Raw genomic sequence first — 20596 nt, 5'->3', positions numbered from 1 at the left:
TACTGTTTATGTGGATTTTTAAAAATTTATTTTGAATCACCATGAGATACAGTTAAATAAGAATAAGTTCATGGTTGTGTTTCAATTATACAATGTTCAACATCCATCCTGCATCAGTGCACATTTCCCACTATCAATATTCTGTTTGCTTCCCTTTCTTCCGCCCTGCTTCCCCCTACTTGCCTCTATAGCCAATATCACTCTCACTCTTTCTATTTCACTCTTACTCTCTATTGCCTTGTTTGCTCTTCCTTTACTCATTTGCTCTTCCCTTTTTTCCCTTTTAAACACTAGTTTTCAATATAGTTACTGAAGTGATATTATGCATATCACTTTCCCTTCTTTAGGTACCCATTTCTTGTAGAGAGTGATCATTCTGAACTATTATTGTCATTGTGGTCCCTTTGCTACAGTACTGCACTACTCTGCTTTTTGTGGCAAGCTTCCTTATATGAACTGGTAATCCTAGACCTTGTCTCTATTGTCTTTTAATATTAATACCATACTTTATATCCCACAAATAAGTGTAATCATTCTATGTCTCTTTCTGCTTCATCTTGCTCAGAATAATATTCTTCATATCCATTCATGTATAAGAAAATTTCATGACTTCATTTTTTCTAACAACTACATAGTATTCCATGTATAGACATACCACAGTTTCTTTATCCACTCTTCTGTTCTCTGGCTCTTGGGTTGTTTCCAGATTCTGGCTATTGTGAATAGTGCTGCAAAAAAAAACATAGAAATGCAGAGATTTTTCTGCTTTGAGTTTTAGAGCTCCTGGTTTATATTCCTAGGAATGGTATTGCTGAGTCACATAAAAATTCAATTTTTAATTTTTTGAGAAATTTCCATATTGTTTTCCAAAAGACTGGACCAATTGACATTCCCACCAGCAGTGAATGACAGTACCTTTCTCCCAACATCTACACTAGCACTGGTTGTTCTTGTTCTTCTTGATATGTGTCAGTTTCTTATTGTGAAGTGATAGCTCATTGTTGTTTTAATGATTAATTATGTGGAGTATTTTTTATTTGCCTTTTGGCCATCTCTGCTTCTTATTTGAGGAAATATCTGCTCATCTATTCTCCCCATTTTTTGGTATTAAATTTTTTTCTTTAAGCTATACTAGTGCTTTGTTATAGTTATTAGTCCCTTATTAGATGAGTATTGGGTGAATAGTTTCCCCCATTCTGTGGGTGGTCTTTGTCTCCTTGTCTTTATTTCCTTTGAGGTGCAGAAGCTTGTTAATTTAATGTAGCCCCATATGTTTTTCTTTGCTTCTACTTTTTGCGTCCGTGGTGTTTCACCCTTTAATAAAAAAAGCTTCAATGTTATGAAGAATTCTGCCTATAAGGTCTGATATCTAGGTCCTTTATCTATTTTGATATGACCCTTGAACTCAGAGTCAGGAAGCTGCCTGAGTTTATTTCATTGCACATAGCTGATCAGGTTTCCCAACACCAATTATTAAATAGGCTTTTCTTGCTCCACTTGACATGTTTTGTTCCTTTATTAAAATTAACATATACCTGAGGGAACTGCCTCAGAATAGTCAACTCTATTTTACTGATCTGAGCATCTGTCTTTATTCTAAAACCATGTCATTTTAATTACTACTGCTTTGGAGCACTGTTTGGAGTTGGGAAAGATGATGCTCCCAGTCTTCTTATTCCCTAAAATCTGGCACAAGACAAGATTGCCTACCCTTAATACTTCTATTCATATATTACTAAAATGGAGACCAGGATATAAAAACCAGTTACTCATGGAATGGAAAAAACTATTGAACAAATACCCATCTAAAAGGAGTTAATATCTAAGATATACAAGGCACTAGTAGAGCTTAAAAAGGAACAAAATACACACACCTATAGGTCCATTGCAATTTTTAGTACAAAAACCAGAATATGGAAGTAATACAACATCCAACCACAGATGAATGAAAAAAGAAGTTGTATATACAATGCCTGTCTTAAAGACAGGCAGGGGGTGGGGAAGGTAGGAAATTGAAGGTGGTGGGAAAGTTGCACAGGTGAAGGGGGTGTGCACATTATGATTGAAACCCAATTATGAACATGTTTGTAACCATTGTGCTTAAATAACTTGTTAAAAAAAGTTATAGCATATATATACATATATATATAAACACACACACAAATACACACACAGCTTCTAGAAATAATGACGCCAGGCAGTTTGCTACAACTTGGAAGACATTTAATGGCATCATGCTAAGCAAAGTAATCCAGAGTAAGAAGAACAAACACAAGATGATATCATTCACTCCAACTGTTTAGAGTTGGGGAAATGATGCTGGGGAAAATTTTTATGTCCCTAAGATCTGGCACAGGACCAGGTTACCCACTCTTACCACTTCTATCCATATAGTATTGGAATAATGACCAGGATGCAAAGACCACCTACAAGATAAGAGAAACTCTTCACCTAATACTCATCTAATAAGGTACTAATATCTAGATATATAAGGCACTAGTAGAGTTTAACAAGAAAAGAATTGTTTTGGTGGCACTTGCCATAACAATTAGACAAAACAAAGATAACAAGGCATCCAATTAAGAAGGGAAGAACTCAAACCGTTACTATGTTCAGGTAATAAACTACTATACTTAGAAAAATACCTGCCATTCTTATTGTAAACTCATAAAAGAGCATTCTATTTATTACTATTCACTGCTATGGAAACAATAATTACTCTTCAGTTAATCTGCTTCTCTTTGGCATGACAGAGTAACAGAGGATAGAAAACTAAAATTTTTCTATTTGAATCATCCACATTACATATTATGCAGAGACAGTAAAACTTTTGGACAAATTACAGGTGTTGAGTAATTTTATCATACAACCTTATGTTAGTTTTCACATTGAAGGAATACATCCAGAATGATGGTGTTCCACACATTGAAAACTGCCTGAAATATGAATATGATACAACTAATATTTCATGAATTGTGCTTTGTATAAAAACAAGACTTCACTTTATAAATAATAACTAAAATATCACTAAATAAAATTTGACTAAAATATGAGCAAATATGTCATACCTTTCTGAAAAATTTGAATTTTATAAAGAAAAAACCCACAACTCACTAAGAAACTAAAAACATATTTGACTCTGTTCCATAATAAACATAGTTTAGGAGACAGATCATGGGGAAAGTAGCAGGAAGAGAGTAGGTAGTGTCATATATAATGAAAATGTAGGAAATAGTATTTAATCAATGAGAATGATTTAATTGAATATCTGTAAATAACACAAAGGAGAAAACCTCTAGCCAAATTTACAATGGATTCTGGTTTTGAATAGCTATATATAATTGGCACATGTGCAAATTATTAATCAGTGGAAACCAAATATAAAGTCAGCCATTTAATCAAAGACAATTCATTGTTATTTTTTTTTCATTTTGTCTTCTGCAGCCTCTTTTTTCTCCTATTTTTTGCTATTGTTGCTATATTGTTGCTATTCTGCTATTGTTATTTAATATCTGTAAAATCATCAACATCACTTTCAGACTTGAGTATTTACCCACTCAACACTCTATAACACTAATTTCTTTTAATTTTGATTGGGGAATTAAATTATTTCAACCCTTCCTCACTTGTTAGATGGGGAAAGGTGGAATTCAAGTCAAGCATAGTCTCAGAACCACTAAACTCTGGTTTTACAATTTTTTCTTTTTTTATTATATCTTTATTTAAACACCATGATTACAAGCATGACTGTAGTTGGATTTCAGTCACAAAAAGAAATCCACCCTTCACCAGTGCAACAATACCACCACCAATGCCCCCCATATCCCTCCACCCATACCCCCTGCCTGTATTGAGACAGGCATTCTACCTCTCAATCATTAATATTGTCATGGTAGTTGTTATATCATTTCTCTACATGTATTCACCCCTCCTTGAAGTGAGCTTCAAATCATGAGCTGGAATTCTAGCCCTCATATCTGGGCATTATAAAATAATGTCTTATATTTTTCTTAAAACCCATAGATAAGTGAGACAATTCTGTCTCCTCTGATTTATTTCTCTCAGCATAATACTGTCCATGTCCATTCATGTAAAGGAAAATTTTATGACTTCATCTCTCCTGACTGTGGCATAATACTCTATTGTGTATATGTACCATAGTTTCTTTAGCCATTTATCTGTTGAAGGGCATCTTGCTTGTTTCCAGAGTCTGGTTATTGTAAATAGTGCTGCAATAAATATAGGTGTGAGGAAGGGATTATTCAATGGCATCTTTGTGTTCCTAAGGTATACCTCTAGGAGTGGTATAGCTGGATCATCTGAGAGTTCAATTTCCAGTATTTTGAGGAATCTCCATATTGTTTTCCATAAGTGCTTGACTAGATGGCATTCCCACCAGCAATGAATGAGAGTTCCTTTCTCCCCACGTCCTCGCAGGCACTAATTGTTCTTGTTCTTCGTGATTTGTGCCAATCTCCTGGAGTGAGATGGTATCTCATCGTGTTTTGATTTGCATCTCCCTGATAATTAGTGATGTGGAACATTTTTTCATGTGCCTTTTGGCCATATATATATATATATATATATATATATATATATATATCTTTGGTTTGGGTCCACACCCAGCGGTGCTCAGGGGTTACTCCTGGTTGTCTGCTCAGAAATAGCTCCTGGCAGGCACGGGGACCATATGGGACACCGGGATTCTAACCAACCACCTTTGGTCCTGGATCGGCTGCTTGCAAGGCAAACGCCGCTGTGCTATCTCTCCGGGCCCCGGCCATCTATATTTTTCTTTGAGAAATTGTCAGTTAATTTCTTCTCCCCATTTTTTGATAGGGTTAGATATTTTTTCTTGTTAAGTTTCGTCAGTAACTTGTATATCTTAAATATTAGCCCCTTTTCTGATGGGTATTGGGTAGATAGTTTCTACCATTCTGTGGATGGTTTTTGTATCTTAGGCATTATTTCCCTTGAGGTGAAAAAGATTCTCAGCTTAATATAGCCCCATATGTTTATCTTTGTTTCCATTTGTATGGAGAATGCTGGTTCTGCCTTGAAGATTCCTTTAGTCTCAATGTCATGGAATATATTACCTACATGTTGTTCAATATACCTTATAGTTTCGGGTCTGATATTCAGGTCTTCAATCAATTTGAATTTGACCTTTGTGCATGGGATTAGGTCTAAGTTGGCTTTTTTTGCAATTGGCTGACTAATTGCCCCAACAACACTTGTTGAAGAGGCTTTCCTTGCTCCATTTTGCATTTCTTGCTCCTTTATCAAAGATTGTATGTCTGGGGAACATTTTCTGAATATTCAAGTCTATTCCACTTATCTTAGGGTCTGTATTTATTCCAATACTATTCTGTTTAAATATTCTTTAAATATTTTTTCCATTATCTTATCATTTGCTCTAAGATTCTTTTCCAGTCTCTTCTGCTGTATGGAGTTGCACTGCTGATTTTTTAGCTCGCTGATTCTATCCTCGGCTGCTGTTACTTGGAGAGGCTTTTCATTGATTTTTTTTAATTTCATCTACTGAGTTTTTCAGTCCTGTTAATTCAGTGTGGAGTTTTCTGATTTCTATCTTTGTGTTCTATTCAGCTTGATCTGTGCTTTCCTTGAGTTTTATGAGCATCCTCCATATTTCTTCTCTACACTCTTTATCTGAGAGGCTAACTATGTGGTTGAAGGGTCATCAGAGCTGCCATCTTCATTCTCTATACATGATGTTGTCCTGCATTGTTTCCCCATTGACACACTTGCAGTGTGGTTTTTATTGTGTGTTGTGATGGAGTTCATGGGCTTGGAGATGCATGGCAGCAAAGTGAAGAGGAGCAGCCGCTCTCCTCCTACTTGGCCATTTCCAGCTTTCCTCCCCTCACACAGCTTCAACAAAGGATTCTGGGGAGGGGTTGGTCTCAGCACCCACAGGGACATTCAGCTGCTTGCCCTTGGAGTGGTGAACTGTAGCGGCAGGCGGGCCTTTTACAAGTTCTTATTCACTAGTATAGGAGGGCCTGATAAATAGTTCTGAAAACGAGTGAGTAGGCATGCTTCACATGAAGGAGGCCAGGGTTCAGACCCCAGCACAGCATGGTCCCTGAGCACTGTGCTAAGAGGCAGCTCCTAAACAAAACTAAGTGTTCAAAACAAAACGAAAAGGCTAATCTATTCTTAGTGCATATTCTTTCTATGAAAGAGCAATTCAAAAAAGTCTTTCTAAACTCACTCTTTTCTCAAAAAAAGATGTAAACCAAGCCATAAAAATCATTGGTACATCACTATTGTGTATTTTTTCTTTCTGTTCTTTTAAAACATAAGTTTTCTCTCACATATCTGGAAATAAATATATTGTGGTAAATTTTGTCAAATATGTGATGCATATTCTTTAAAAAAAAAGTAAACTTGGGCCCGGAGAGATAGCACAGCGGTGTTTGCCTTGCAAGCAGCCGATCCAGGACCCAAGGTGGTTGGTTCGAATCCCGGTGTCCCATATGGTCCCCTGTGCCTGCCAGGAGCTATTTCTGAGCAGACAGCCAGGAGTAACCCCTGAGCACCGCCGGGTGTGGCCCAAAAACCAAAAAAAAAAAAAAAAAGTAAACTTAAAAAAAATAACTTAGTCTTAGTTCTTCAGGTATGAAACTGAATATAGATAATTCTTCTCCACTCAGAGTAGTCCAAAGTATATTCAGATATTCTAAGTTGAAACCCCAAACATATACTATGTATTTATGTAATTTTATCAATAAATTATACTTAGTACTATTTAATTTAACTTTAATTTATATTAAAATTAGGCAGTTAATAATATTAATATTTCCAGTTTTCACAAAAAAAACGTAAATTCACATTCTGTTATAGGATTTCATAAGCACTGTTCATTTAAGCCGGCAATTTTCTGGATTTTATGAGAGTTAGATATCAAAATTTTTCTGTTATAATTTTCTCTCCAGTCACTGTTCTTCTCCATTCAAAGAATAAAACATGTTATCATTAGTTACTGAGATAAAAAATTCAAATTTGGAATTCCTAGATCACATAATCAAGAAGGTATCTCAGAAAAGCATAAAAGAAAAATTCTTTTACATTATGATGCTACTAGTCCTCATAAATAATCTGTATTAACCTTTCTTTTAAAGTAGCACTTGCCCTTTCATGATTGTTAATTAGTTTTATCTTTATTTTCCCTCTATAAATAAGTCTTCCCATTCTCTTCAACAGCTCCTTCAGCAATTACAAACTGCCCCTTAGGCATCACTTTTACTGTACAGCTTTAATAGAATACTTACCTTTTCTGTGATTACATACTACATCACACAAAAACTTATAAAATCTATTTATACAGAGGGGCCAAAAATAGTAGAGAGGTGAGGGTGCAAGCATAGTTAATCATGCACTGTACCATATGAAACATATAGTACCATACTTCAATTCCTAGCACCATATAATCCCTGAATATTATACCTGAGAACTCCAGCACTGCCAGATCTGGACTAGTTTATGGCACTTTAAGGCCTGATAGTCCTCTGGTCATGCATTGAAACAAGAGGCCAGATAGCTGAGAATCAAAGCTGCAACCCCAGGTCTCTTAAACATAGCTCCCCCAGATATGTACAGTGAAGAAAATAGTCATTGCTGATAACTTATCTTAGTTGATAACAAAAATAAGTTATTAATATGAGACACTACTTCCATGGAAAATTAAGAACACTGTATGAATTGCCTCACTTTTTTAAAATAATTTTTCTTTATTTAAACATCTTGATTACAAATATGATTGTGATTAGGTTTCAGTCATGTAAAGAACACCCCCTTCACCAGTGCAACATTCTCACCACCAATGTCCCAAATCTCCCTCCATCCCACCCCACCCCCACCTGTACTCTAGACAGGCTTTCCAGTTCCCTCACTCATTCATATGATTATGGTAGTTCTCAATGTAGTTGTTTCTATAACTGCGCTCACCACTCTTTGTGGTGAGCTTCACGAAGTGAGCTGGAAGTTCCAGCCCTCCTCTCATTGTCTCTGAGGATTGCCTCACATTTTTATGGGAAAATTATTTTCTTGGGTTACAACACTGTTCATATAAATCTTGCATCTCTTTAAATTTGCCCAAATAAATAATCTAGGCAATATTTATCATAATAAAATAGGGAACACATTTGCTGGCAGAATTTTATTTTACAGCAGTTCTTTAACATTTTGCCAACAGCCTGAAGAAGATTACAGAATGACAGTTTTGGGCCCATTACTAACAGCAGTATCTAAGATGGCATCCAGAGATGGATTCAGTAAGATGGCATGCTCACTTCTCTCCTAAACGGCACACTTTTCCTCATCATATCCTGGTTTTAATATATTAGTGTGACAAATGATACACCTACTCAGTTATATTAGTGTACATTAGTTTTGACAACTTCCAGATAGAACTTTATAAAGAACTAGTTTCTTGAGGGAGGGGAGAAGATCCATTCCATCTGTTTTTCTTTGCTTCCACTTGCTTGAAGAATGGTGTCTCCTCCTTGAAGATGCCTTTAGTTTCAATGTCATGAAGTGTTTTTGCTTGCATTTTCCTCTATATACTTTATAGTTTTATGTCTATTATCACTGTCTTAACCAATTTTTATTTGACCTTTGTGAATGGTCTGAGTTTTCTTTTGTGCATGTACTTAACCAATTATCCCAACATCATTTGTTGAAGAGACTTTCCTTGTTCCACTTTGTATTTCTTGCCTGTTTAGCAAAGATTAGTTGGTTTTTATTCCTGGGGGTCAGTCTCAAAATACTCAAATCTATTCCACTAAAATGAAGATCCATCTTTATTTTAACACCATTCTGTTTTAATAACTACTGCTTTATAGTAGAGTTTAAGGTTAGGCTAAGTGATGCCTACCATCTTCTTTTTCTTAAAGATTGCTTTAGCTATTCATAGACATTTATAGGTCAAAATGAATTTCAGAAATGTTTGATGTACTTTGAAAAATATCATCTATATACTTAAAGAAATTGCATTAAAACAGTACAATGCTTTTCTTTGTTATGCACTCATGCTAGTTAAATGGACTTACAATCATATTTCTCAAAAGCAGGAAAATAAACTTAAACACATGAAAATTAACAATTTATTGGAAACTTATTACTTAACAATCATAATACTGAATGAGTTTTGAATGTATTAATTTTTTTAATCTTTTCACAACCCTATCAGGCAACCCTATATGTTCTTCCTCATATTGATCAGGCTCAGGGGACCATATGGGATGCTGGGATTCAAACCACAGTCCTTTTGCATGTAAACGGTAAAATCCAAATGGATTAAAGACCTTGATATCAGACCTGAAACCATAAGGTATATAGAACAACACTAGATAAAACACTCCATGACAATGTGTCTAAAGGCATATTTAAGAAGGAAACAGCACTCTTCAAACAAGTGGAAGCAGAGATAAACAGATGGGACTATATTAAGCTGAGAAGCCTGCACTTCAAAGAAAATTGTGCCCAGGATTCAAAAGCCACCCACTGAGGAGGATAAACTATTCACCCAATTCCCACCAGATAAGGGGCTAATATCCAAAATAAACATGGCACTGACAGAACTTTACAAGAAAAAAAATATCTAATCCCATCAAAAAATGAGGATATGAAATGAATAGACACCTTATCAAAGAAGAGATACAAATGGAAAAAAGGAACATGAAAAAATGTTCCATATCACTATAAATCAAAACAACCATGAGGTATCATTTCATGCCATAGAGATTGGTGCACATCACAAAGAATGGCAATAAGCAGTGCTGATGGGGATATGGAGAGAAAGGAACTCTTATTCACTGCTGGTGGAAATGCCTCCTAGTCCAGCCTTTATGGAAATTGATATGGAGATTCCTCCAAAAGCTGGAAATTGAGCTCCCATACAATCCAGCTATACCACTCCTAGGGATATACCCTAGGAACATAAAAATACAATACAAAAATCCCTACCTCACACTTATATTCATTGCAGTGCTATTTACAATAGCCAGACTCTGGAAACAACCAAGATGCCCTTCAACAGATGAATGGCTAAAGAAACCGTAGTACATATACACAATGGAATATTATGCAGCCATCAGGAGAGATGAAGTCATGAAATTTTCCTATACATGGATGTACATGGAATTTATTATGCTGAGTGAAATAAATCAGAGGGAGAGAGATAGATGCAGAATAGTCTCACCTATGGGTTTTAAGAAAAATAAAAGACATTTTTGCAATAATTCTCACAGACAAATGAGAGAAGGGATGGAAGGTCCAGCTCACTACATGAGCTCACCACAAAGAGTGATGAGTGCAGTTAAAGAAATAACTACATTGAGAACTCTCATAACAATGTGAAGGAATGAGGGAAGTAGAAAGCTTGTTTAGGGTACAGGTGTGGGTGACTAGGGAGGAGGAAGATTTGGGACATTGGTGATGGGAATGTTGCACTGGTGAAGGGGGATGTTCTTTACATGACTGAAACCCAACTACAATCTTTTTGTATTCAAGGTGTTTAAATAAACGTATAAAAAAGAAACACAATTATAAAGAACTTTGTAAATCACAATGATGTCAATAAAATTCTTTTAAAAAAGAAAAACATATATACACTCGCATTGCTGTTTACAAATGAGAAAACATAAACAAGAGAAATCAAACTAATGCTTTTTTATCATAATAATTTTTATTTTGACCTAAGTAAATTACATATCTTTCACAGTAAAAATTTTAGGTACATAATGACATTGAATCAGGGGAACTCCCACCACCAAAGTTGTCCTTACTCCGCCCTCCTCCCCCAGTTCCCAGTATGAATCCCATAGCCCCCTCCATTACCTCCTGGGCTGCTAGTATAAGTGGTTCCCTCTGTATCTAGCTTGTTGTAGAGTTGGTATCAATTCTGTTGGCTTTGGATTTGATGTTTAAGTTTGATCATTTTGGGGGTGGGTGCTCAGGGGTTACTCCTGGCTCTGCTCTTAGAAATAGCTCCTCACAGACTTGGGGAACCAAATGGGATGCCAGGATTCAAACCACCGTCCTTCTGCATGCAAGGCAAATGCGCTTCCTCCATGATATCTCTCTGGCCCCAAGTCCAATCATTTTTATTGCTACTTAGTGATCATACAACTATTTGGTCTTGGTACCCTCCATTGTTTCCCCTCATTTGTGAGTCGGGACAAGATGGTTCAAATTATGTGGTTCTGTTTGAAGAAAAGAAAAAAAAATAAATGGGGCATAAATCAAATAAGCAAAAATGGGCAAAGTGCTTCTAGAGCAGGGGTCTCAAACTCAAATTACCTAGAGGCCGCAGGAGGCAAAGTCGAAGTGAGGCAGAGCCGCATAAGGGATTTCGCTTACAGAATATTCACAATAAAAAATCGCATTAGTAAGGAAAAAATTGCAAAGAATTGCATTAAACATTTGCATACCCCGAACGGAACTGCTCGGGGTATGCGAATGTTTAATGCGATTTTTTTCTTACTAATGCAATTTTTATTGCGATTATTTGATAAGCAAATAATCGCGAATACTGCGATATTTGAAGGCCGGCCGCGGGCCACAAAATGTTGTACCCGGGCTGCGAGTTTGAGACCCCTGTTCTAGAGGTTATAAATATCAATTTGAGAGAAGAATGGGGAAAAGGAAGAGAAACACAGCAAAAATACAAAAAAAATCAAACAAAAAATCCAAAAAAGTACCACAGCAATAAAGACAACCACCACACAATAACCACTGTCCTGAAATTAAAAATAAATAAATAAATAAATAAATAAATAAATAAATAAATAAATAAAATAAAAAATAACAAAACCAAAAAAGTTATTTTGTGCTGCTTCCTTTTTTTTCTTCCTGCATAGGCACAGTAAATACTGGGGAGATTAGAAAGGGAATTCCCTTGGCCTAAGTGATACAGGGTTTCTCTGCCCTTGAAGTATACTGTCATACAAATAACTACAGACTGCCTACATGTTCATTTACTTTCCCCTAGGTCTTTTTGTGGTGTATGGAAACCTTCTGCTCCATCATGGAGCATATTCAAATATTCAAATATTCAAAGCCAAAGACCCAACCTCTTAAGTCTTTACAAGAAGATCAGGGGCTAGCATGGAGATAGGGCATTGCCTTGCATGCACAAGGACGGTGGTTAGAATCCTGGCATCCCATATGGTCCCCGAATCTGCCAGGAATAATTTCTGAGCATAGGGCCAGGAGTAACCCCTGAGCGCAGCGAGGTGTGACACCTCCCCCCAAAAAAAAAATACCAAGAAGATCAGTGTAAAATATCGACATATACATGTGAGCACTGTAAGTCTACAAAACTAGAGAGATCATTGTACTTTAAAGTAGATTGGATATGTCATATTATATGGAAAAAGATTAGAAACCACTAAGTACTCAAGTAATTAAAACTCTTATCATTTTGGATCAATTTTAATAAAATATAAGCTCCAAATCATATATTAAAACTCGATTCTTTTATGTTGTTTTATCATTTATATTACACAGAAAACATCAGTAAAGAAAAAAAGACAAGCAGATACAAATATGAATATTTTGTATATACAAAATATATATGTTATTTAATATATTTATATCCAGTATACACACATACATAGATATATATGTGTATATTTACCTAAAAAATAAAAGTAAATAAATATCTGAAATTGCAGAATCTTTAATAAAAATATCAATGAGAATAAGTTAATCTTTATTTGAGGATATATCAGTCTTTTATTATCAAAAGGAATAGCCATTGTTTGTAAAACTATGAAGACCAGTTCCAATGAAATAAAAATTAATAAATGTATATATTTGAAAAAGTGTCACCTTACTCTGTAGTTCTGGACATACAAAGTAATCAAGTTTATATTTGATAAATAGCATTCAAGTAGTAGTAGTAGTAGTAGTATTAATTAGATATAAAACAGTGATGTTATCAGAAAATGCCAGAATTCTATCTGACAAATTGCTACATTGCCTGCAAATCCCTGACTGCTCAATTCCATGTTAAGGTATTTTCTCTAAAACAATGGCTTAATCACTCCATTACAAGCAAGCCCACTATATTAACTGATAAGGCTTATGGTGTATTATCCCTTTTCCCTAGCAGCAGCATATAGGTCAACCCATGACTCGGTGACTCTTAAGAATGTGCATCATAAATCCATGCTTAGAAAATATTCTAGATTCAGCAATTGCTGCATTTCCCAGTGACTGCACTCACTTAAAAATAGAAGAAACAACACCAATATTTTATGTAAGAGTTTAGGTTAATTTACAAGTCAGTACTCCATCACCATACCTCTTCCAGAATGCATAACTTAGGAAACTGCGAGAATGAAACCATTTTTTGTGATGCAAACAAATGGCCATGTTAATGCAAGGGAATCTAAGACTCATCCAAATAGAGTGCTTTAAATTAATTTATTTGCAATTACTCCTCTAAAATAAAGACTATTAAATTGCTAACTTTGAGGTATTGATTGGAATTATGAAAACTAATGTTGAAATGTTAGGACCTAAATACAGTGAATAAATTTAAAACTGTATCTGTGAACTATTAAAGTTGAATGATAAAAGGAAATTTGTAGTCACTGGTAGAGAGATAGGGTCATGGGATTGTGGAATGGAAGTGGGAAACTGTATAAATAAAATCCTATTATAAACTACTTTGTAAATCATGCTGCCCAAGTTTAAAAAATGTTTTGAAGTTTCTCTAGGTCAAACAAGTCTTTTTTTTTAAAGACTGATGATTTAACTTTATTTTTTATCAATTGCTTTAGCACAGTGGTTACAAAATTGTTCATTGTTGGGTTTCATTCATACAATGTACACTATCCTTCACCAGTGCACCCTTCCCACCACTGAAGTCCTCCTCTTTCCTTGTTTCTAGAGAAGGCAATTTTTTTCTCTTTCTCTCCCTCTCTTTCTTTCCCTTTTGACATTGTGGTCTGCACTTTGTTCAGTGGAAGGGTGTCATGTGTGTCACTTTCTTCCCTTTCAGCACCAACCAAGTTCTTGTTCAGTGAAATCAGTTCCAACCATCATTGTCCTAGGAGACCCTACTCTACTATTACTGCACTCACCATTTTTTATGGTGAGCTTCATAACCTGGGCTGTACCTCCTTAACCTTATCTCTGTTATCTCTGGATGTTGTTACCATGTTATCTCTTGTTTTTATTATATTCCACAAATATATTTTACTCTGACTCATTTCACTCAGCATAATAATTTCCATATTCATCCATGTATAAATAAATTTCAAAACTTCATTTTCCTAATGGCTGCAAAATATTTCATTGTGTAGCTATACCACATTTTTTTTTTTAGCCATTAATCTTTTATTAGGCACGTGGGTTGTTTCCAGATTCTGGCTATAGTAAATAGGGCTGCAATGAACAGAGGAGTGCAGAGGGCATTTTTTATTATGTTTTGTGTTCTTAGTTTTTATCCCTAGAAGTGGTATTTCTGGGTCAAATGGAAGCTCAATCAATTTCTAGCTTTTTGAGGTATGTCCATATTGTTTTCCAAAATGGCTGAACCATTCTGCATTCCCACCAGCAGTAAATGAGAGTCCCCTTCTCTCTGCATCCACAGTAGCACGGTTGTTCTTGTTTTTGTGATGTGTGCTAGTCTCAGTGTGTAAGATAGTATCTCATTGTTGATTTGATTTATATCTCCCTGATGATTAATGATGTTAAGCATTTTTTCATGTGACTTTTGGCTATCTGTTTTTCTTCTTTAAGGAAATGTCTGTTCATTTCTTCTAGTTTTTGATGGGATAAGATGTTTTTGTTGTTGTTGTTGTTGTTGTTTTGTAAAGTTCTATCAGTGTCTTGTATTTCTTAGACATCAATCCCTTACTTTATGGGTATTGGGTGAATAGTTTCTCCCACTCTGTGTGTAGCTTTTGTATCCTAGTCACTCTTTCCTTTGAAATGCAGAAGCTTCTCAGTTTAATGTAGTTCTATTTGTTTTACTTTGCTTCCACTTGTTTGGCCAGTGGTGTTTCATCTCTGAAGATGTTTTTAGCTTCAATGTCATGAAGTGTTCTGCCTATGTTTTCTCAATAGACCTTATGGTTTCAGGTTTGATATCAAGGCCTTTATTCCATTTTGATTTGTCCTATGTGCATGATGTTAAGAAGAGTACTGAAGGAAGAAAAGACCCACATAAATAACTTAATGGCACAGCATAAAAATATTAGGAAAAAAGGCAACAAAATGGCTGAAAGTATGCAGGTGGAAAGAAATAATAAAATTTAAAGTAGAAATTAATGAACTGGACCTCCAAAAAATTAATCTAAAGAATCAATGAAAGCAAGAGTGGTTCTTTGAAAAAAACAGATTGATAAACTGCTAACAAGACTCACAAAGAAATGAAGAGAAACTTAATAAGCAGAATCAAAAATAAAATAGGGGATTTCACTACAGGTTTTACATAAATTAAAAGGGTAATCAGAGATTACTTTGAGAATCTTTATGCCGCAAAACAAGAGAACCTGGAAGAAATGGATAAATTTTTGGACTTCTACAACCTTCCAAATTTGAAGCAAGATTATTTAGAATACCTGAACAGACCTATCACTATTGAGGACATTGAATGGGTAATAAAAAGATATCCCAAAAAACAAAAGTGGTAAGGATTTTACCTTGCATGCACTAACCTAGGAGGAACCATGGTTCGATCCCCAGGTACCCCATATGGCCCCCCCAAGCCAGGAGCAATTTCTGAGTGCATAGCCCTGAGAGTCACTGGGTGTGACAAAAAAAAAAAACCTAAAGCCCAGGCCCAGATAGATTCCTTAGTGAAATCTTTCAAACTTTTAAAAAAGGATCTACTGTCAATCCTCTCAAACTCTTCTAGAAAAATTGGAGAGTCAAACAAATCTTAAGAAATAAAATACTGGAGCCTGAGTAATGGCACATTAATAGGGCATTTGCCTTGCACAGGCTGCCCAGGAAGGACCTGGGTTCAATTCCCAGTGTCCCATATGGTCCTCCAAGCCAAGAGCAATTTTTGAGCACATAAACAGGAGTAACCCCTGCTGTCACCAGGTGTGGCCCAAAAACCAAAAAGAAGGAGGAGAAGGAGGAGGAAAAGGAGAGAATGAGGAGAAGGAGGAGGAGGAAGAAGAAGAAGAAGAAGAAGAAGAAGAAGAAGAAGAAGAAGAAGAAGAAGAAGAAGAAGAAGAAGAAGAAGAAGAAGAAGAAAAGAAGAAGAAGAAGAAGAAAAGAAGGAGAAGAAGAAGAAGAAGAAGAGAAGAAGAAGAAGAAGAAGAAGAGGAGGAGGAGGAGGAGGAGAAGAAGAAGAAGAAGAAGAAGAAGAAGAAGAAGAAGAAGAAGAAGAAGAAGAAGAAGAAGAAGAAGAAGAGAAGAAGAAGAAGAATTAGAAGAAGAGTAGTAGTAGTGGTGGTGGTGGTGGTGGTAGTAGTAGTAGTAGTAGTAGTAGTAGTAGTAGTAGTAGTAGTAGTAGTAGTAGTAGTAGTAGTAAAATCCTTGGGGCTGAGTGAACAATGGTAGAACAATGGTAGAACAATGGTAGGGTGTGTTTGCCTTGCACCTTGCCAATCTGGGATGGACCCTGGTTCAATCCCAGTATCCCATATGATTCCTGAGCCTCAGCAGCTTCTGAGTGAAGAGCCAGGAATAACTCCTGAGCACAGCCAGGTATGGCCCAAAAACAAACAAAAAAATATAAAAGAAGTGAAACCTTTATAAAAAAAATAACTTCTCACTCCAAAGACCATGTATACTTTTTCTTTCTTCATCACATTTTATGCATGTGCTGGTTATTAAAAAAAAACACTGTGTTCAATCAAAATCATAAATAAAATTTGCTAATTGTCTCTTAATGCACTCACTACTTTAATGCACTCTTGACACTCCTTTCTTGTTTTGTGTTTTGTTTGTTTGTTTGTTTGTTTGTTTTGGGGCCACATCTGGTGACACTCAGGGGTTACTCCTGGCAATGCACTCAGAAATTGCTCCTGGCTTGGGGGAATCATATGGGATGTGGGGGGATTGAATCGCTGTCCATCCTAGGCTAGTGTGTGCAAGGCAGACTCCATACCACTTGTGCCACCACTTTGGCCCCAACTCTTGCTACTCCTTTCATTCTCATTACTCATAATCCACTCAGCAGTAAGAGATATTGTTTATATTAATTTGCATAGACTAATTCTATCTTAAATTATGTTTATAAATTAATATAAACTCCTTATCAAACTTTTTTTTTTTGTTTTTGGGTCACACCCGGCAGTGCTCAGGGGTCACTCCTGACTGTCTGCTCAGAAATAGCTCCTAGCAGGCACAGGGGACCCTATGGGACACCGGAATTCGAACCAACCACCTTTGGTCCTGGATCAGCTGCTTGCAAGGCAAACGCCGCTGTGCTATCTCTCTGGGCCCCTCCTTATCAAATTTAATATGCTCCTGTATGGTGACTCCTGTTTGCTATTCTGAACACCTGAATCACTGTTACTGGCATGCCTTAGACACATTCTATGCAATGAAAAATCCCAGTTCATTCAAGACTTTACACATTTGTTGCCTATGTCTGGTTGCGTTTTCTCAAAATCTCTCACTTGTTCTAGTTCATCATTCAGAGTTTATCTAGTCATTTCTTTGATCATGTTAACTAAAAGAGCTTCTTGCTCTATCCCTGGATAATATATCCCATTATCTGATTTTATTTTATTTATGATATTCATTGTTCTCTAAGTTATTGCTCTTATTTGCTTACTTATTGTCTACCCTTGTAGTTTTCATATGTGTGTGTGTGTGTGTGTGCCAGAGTCTGCAGTGCCCTCAACCTGCTGGAGGCCAAACAGGCAATACTCTAACAAGATGTTTCTTTAAACCTATTTTAATCAACAAGGAGGATAGTGAGGTCAATCCATTGGCATGAAACTTGATTATATGACTTGTGTTGGCCACTAATGTGTAATTGGAAGTTACAGTGGCCTTTAAAGAGGAATAGTAATGGACCAAAGAAATAGTATGGGGCTTAAGGCATTTGTATTGCACAAAACCATTATGAGTACAATCCTCAGCAACACATAAGATACCCCTGAAAATTGCCAGCAATGATTTCTGAGCAGAGTCAGGAGAAACCCTGAACACTGTTAGGTATGTGAAAATATATAAATAAAATACAAAGGTAAATGCAGTCACCATATCTGTATTCAACCTGCTCCATAGAATCACTCTATTCATGAAAAATATATATATACATCAAGCCATGAAAAGTCCTGGGTATACTAGATGAAGAGCTAAAAATGGCAATCCCAGGAGGAAAGTTCCAGCCAATCCCATCACTGCCAATTTCATACCAGCTGCACCCACTACTCATAACCATTGCTTAACCAGTGGTGCTGCTTCCCCACTCAACTATAGAACTCTGTAGAGATCAACCAAAATTCCAGATATGCCAGTATGTGATCTGACATATCCAGGACCTTTCTCTAGTGAGTGCATTCTCTAGTGAGTGTATCCATCTGTTTTCTTGAAATTCTGGAAGTCCTAGAAGTCAAAATCATGCTATGCAAAAGCCACAATATTAGCAATAGAGCTTGAAATTCATGGAATGGTGGCCAGACTGGTGGCAGTCACACAACACCTCCAAATTTTTTTCAGTACTGTCATTCTAGTACACAAATTTATACATCAACATGGATTCAAAGTTACATAATGTTCAGAAGCAAAACGAACAACAGAAAATTAACTAGCAACAAATTGCTTAGCAATCCTTCTGACAATGATTTAATGATCATATTGTAAGATACATTGACTTTCATATTACTGTAATTTTAATAATTTTATTTTCACATACATATAAGGAAGCAATATAGAATATATAATTTTGTGGTCTTCAACGGGGTAGTTTTGGAATAGGTAAAAATCTGGGTACAATGATGAAGGTAATTTTATATGGTGGTGGGATTTGACTTGAAACTAATGTGTAATGAGCAACTATTTAATATATGGTCTTTAAATGAATTATAAAAGAAACCTTTACTCAAAAATATGAAAAGCTATATATAAAAATAAAGACGCATTGTTACACCCCACTCAGGAAGGGCACACACATCAGAAAAGTGTTGCACTCCTAAAAAAGAATTATTTGTCAAAAAGGCCCGCTTAGAGCAGTCAAAATCAATTGACCCTTCACGTGGATTGTTTGGCCATAATTCTATTACGTGACTGTAACTATATCTCTCTTTATTTTTGACAATTATTAGAAATCAGGCCTTAGTAATTCTTTCTAACAAAGGAGGACAGTACAAATCCCGCCAAAAGTCTCCCACTGACCAGCTCTCTGTGATCTCTGCTACCTTGGCGCCAAGATCATGATTTTCCCAAAACTTAGCTCATAGTAAAGCAATTTTCAGTTTTCCCCAAAACTCTAAAACATTTCTCTCTCTTCCCACTTCCCTAAAAATTACCTGGTTTTCTCCTGCTTACCCAAAACAAAGCAAACCCACAACAAAACTGCCTTTCAACTTCAGTATCGGTTATTTAATGTGCAGATTTTAGCAACCCCTTTCATTCTGTTTCCCTAACCATCTCCCACTTTCTTTGATCTGAAAAATTACACCCTGCTTTCCAAAGCTCAACCTTTAAAAGTTACCCAGCTCAAAAAATTTAGACGCAAGTCCCCATGCATTCTGTGTGGTCTCATTTATTTCATATTTCATAATTCATTATTCCATATTCACCTCTTCGTGCTTCCGCTTGACTCTCAGTGGGAAAATGAACTCACTAAGGTTATGCTTAGGGACTTTTTATCTCATCAGGATAAAACAGTCCGCAGCAAGGCATGGTTACTCTCACCAACTCTTGTATAGACCTGAGGCCATACTCTTACTATGAGAAATGCTTAATTCAGACTTTCACACCCTTTCCAACTTTAATCCCAGAATATCATATACCTTAGCCAAGTTCACATTTGATGTGAAGGTAAAAAAACAATGGGAAAATTTTCAACCAATAAAAATCTATTTTTCTTTGTTGTCACATCAAAGTTCAATGCCTGTATTGCACTAAGGACTATTTATTTATTTACTTACTTATTTAAAGTCCATCTGTCTCACTAGAATAGACTCTATCAGAGTAAAGACCAACTTATTCTTAGAACCAAAAAAAGCAGCTGGTATATAGTTAGTACTCAAAAATTACTTGTTAAAACTCATTAACATGGTGAAATACAAGCTAAAACTGCAGAAAACTTAAAATTCATGATACAATACTACTGGAATCCATTTTCATCTGGGAACGCATGCCCTCCACCGGGGCAGGGGAGTCAGGTGACAGGCCTCCAATCCCGTAGCCTTCAGATGCCCAATGGGTCACCATTTCGCCCCAGTCCGTGCCCACACACATGGGAATGCTAGTCAGTGACGCCACCCACCAGGCAGGACCCGGGTGGCCCAGGCACAAAAGAGCATTCCCCTCCTTCTCATCAGATATTTTTTTATCTCTGCATTTTCCATTTTATTTATTTAAACACTGTGGTTACAAGGTTGTTCATAATTCAGTTGTTTCATAAATAAAGTTGTTTATG

The 20596-nt window shown here is 36.1% G+C and overlaps 1 pseudogene; it reads right to left on the bottom strand.

The window, feature by feature from the left end:
- LOC126014937 (serine/threonine-protein phosphatase 6 regulatory subunit 2-like) overlaps positions 1–20388 on the bottom strand; it is a 37641-nt pseudogene extending 17253 nt beyond the window's left edge.
- Positions 20389–20596: the final 208 nt, after the last annotated feature.

This window comes from Suncus etruscus, chromosome 1 (genome assembly GCF_024139225.1).
Source record: "Suncus etruscus isolate mSunEtr1 chromosome 1, mSunEtr1.pri.cur, whole genome shotgun sequence".
NCBI classification, from domain to species: Eukaryota; Metazoa; Chordata; class Mammalia; order Eulipotyphla; family Soricidae; genus Suncus; species Suncus etruscus.
Note: the sequence above shows the minus strand (reverse complement) of the source record. Positions and strands in the feature narration are given on the sequence as shown.